Source organism: Dipodomys merriami, unplaced genomic scaffold (assembly GCF_024711535.1).
Source record: "Dipodomys merriami isolate MVZ:Mamm:240054 unplaced genomic scaffold, mDipMer1.0.p SCAF_1340, whole genome shotgun sequence".
In the NCBI taxonomy this organism is placed as follows: Eukaryota; Metazoa; Chordata; class Mammalia; order Rodentia; family Heteromyidae; genus Dipodomys; species Dipodomys merriami.
In genome coordinates, this window is record NW_027202650.1 from 160,962 (window position 1) to 163,778 (window position 2,817).

Below are 2,817 nucleotides of genomic sequence, written 5' to 3' on the forward strand. Positions count from 1 at the left end.
CACTATTCACTGTAGAAAACTTATGGAAACAGCCCAGATGCCCTTTGGCAGAGGGATGGTTAGAGAAAGTGTGGCACATATACACAATTGTATTGCACCCATCCATTATGAAGACTGTTACATTATTTGCAAAGAAATGGATAGATCTAAAAATATGTTAAGTAAACTAAGTCAGAGACACACACACAAAGGACCCATGTTCTGTCTCATATTTGGAAGATAGAACTTTATACAAGTTTTCACAACAATATCAACCAAAGCATTCTATTTGCAGAGAATTTAAAAGGTGTATTTTCTTATAAAATTGAATTTTTAATCCACCAAAATGAATACCAGGAAACTATCACTTAAGATATGAGGGGAATTCAAAGGGAAGGATTAAAAAGAGTTATGGAGGAAAAGAGTGAAGGCATAATATTCAATACAGATAGTATGACAGTAGAAAAAATTAAAGTGGGGTGAGATTTGGAAGGGTGTGGTGAAGTTATGTAAAGATCCATTGTACTTAAAAACTGATTTGTTGAATGGAAATTCCCTTGTACAATTATTTAAGATAATAAAAATATAATTAAAAACAATGGAGACACTTTATCTTAAACTGTGTTCTCTTAAGCCATGAGTCAATATAATAGTTTCCTCCTTAGAAATGTTCTTTGCAGGTATTTTCCTCACAGTAACAGAAAAGTGATCAACACAATGCATATCAATACATTACACTGCACATCATAAAGAGAAACACTATAAATTCTATTTCCATCTCTTTTAAAAATAAAATTGTTTGCTTTATAAATTGATCAGAGGCATGGATTTTGTGGCTAGTTAGTTCATTGCACATGTCTCTCTTCCTCTCTCTCTTTCATGGTTCTCATAGATAATATGATTGCTCCATAATTATCCTAACTTATTTTGCTTTTATATTTTTGGTTGCATCATTTCACTTTCTGCTCTGCCATTTCCCAAATCATTTACATAGAAGGTATTATTTCCTATTTTCTCATTCCTAGAATAAGCTGCACATGAAGACACCATTGGTCCTCATTTTCAGTCTGTACCTTTTAATACACAGGAAAATCTTTCCTCTGCTTTCTATCAGTTCTCTACTCTCCAGTTAGAATAATTTAGAATAGTAAAAATGGAAAAAGAGAAAATAAATTATTGTGAAAAAACTAACTTTTAATTATATGAATCGCATGTGTTGTTACACTTGTATTTTTGTAATCAACTTTTTAATAACTGTTTTTCATTTCTTGCATCTGAAGGATGAAAAATATGGAATACTTCGCATATTTTCATATCATCCCTGTCCAAGTGGCATGTTAATCTCTATATTGTTGTAATTTATGTATACGTGCTGCCGAAGCATGTAGTATCCTGTAAATTTAAGTAGTTAATGATGTAATCTTTATACAGGCATATATCCTTGGTTGCCTATTTGTAACAAGGAAACCTTATTGTTACTAACAATGCTATTGATCTTATTTCTCTGAAATTCTGTGTATAGTGGAAAAAACATATTGTTCGGTAGATTGCTCACAATTGCTATTATTTGCCAATGACTATTTTAAGTCTTTTTCATTTTAAATTTCATCATATTTTGTAGCCTTTATAGCTAGGTTCAAAGATATGGCTTTTCAAGTACTTATTTATCAACTGAGTTAACTTCTTGGAGCTAATGGATTCAAAGTAAGCCTTGTTGAAGAGCTACTTCTAAACTTTTGCAGCTTAAAATTTCCCAAATGAGGTCTTACTGGCACAAATGTCTACTGACCCTTTACCCTTCTTCCATGTAGTAACAGACCAACCAGAATATCTTACCCTGACAGCAAAGATTATCTTACTGGAAAAAAAAAAACTAATCTTAGTTACAAGGGATCATAGAGAAATAAACAGTTCTGACTAGAAAGTATTTTATCAAAATATAATTGTTTATTATACCTACCATTTCAAAAGTAGCTAAAGCCAAGAAGGTGAAAAAAAATTGTTCTTATGCATGATTACCTAATGTCCTGACCTGTCTACCATCCAACCAGGCAGGAACTTACACTACTGAATTTCTATCGCCAAATATTTCCATAGCTCCAGGAGAAGTCCATATTTTTCCTTGATATTAGGCCTTAAATTGGTAATGTTTTAATCACAGTGTTTCCTCTTGCCTCTAGGCTGTAAATCTACAAATGGTAAAGCTTTAGGTCTAACTCTACCCAACTCTGAGGTAGAGATAATGGAATAATACTGTAAAACAGAGTTGCCTTTGATAACCTAACCACAACAGAACAATGAAAAACATTTCCTTAGATTACATACAGTTATATATTTTATATTTGTATGTGCTAATTTTATGTTTCACACAATGAAACTTGCTAGAATTAATCGATAATTTGACAAATAATTTGATATTTATTACAATAAATAGATAGGAATATAAATAATTAGGTTTAGAATATTTATTAGAATATAAGAAGTATCAATGCAATGTCTTCGATATAAACTTGTGATACCTTCTAAGTGTTCTTAGTCTCCTGAATTCACATGGTAAAAAAAAAATGTTGTTTTCCTTTAATCTGTAAGGGATTTTACTCTGCTGCTCTGTATATTGTTTTGACTCGCTGGACTCAGAATGGTTTTCCCCATATTTCTGATCATACCCAAATTTTGCTGATATGATGTCCAAAAGGTATTATTCTTCTACAGGATCCACGCGTCCTAGGATCCTAGGTCCTAGTTATCTGTATCATCAGATCAGAAGGGCAAGTATTCACACCTAGGCCCATGCCACATGCCAACAGAAAGTAATTGAAGACTCATCTCAACTCCTCA

General features: G+C 32.2%; 1 pseudogene; it reads right to left on the reverse strand.

Moving 5' to 3' along the window:
- Positions 1-1,263: 1,263 nt before the first annotated feature.
- Positions 1,264-1,363, reverse strand: LOC138825116 (U6 spliceosomal RNA; annotated as a pseudogene).
- Positions 1,364-2,817: the final 1,454 nt, after the last annotated feature.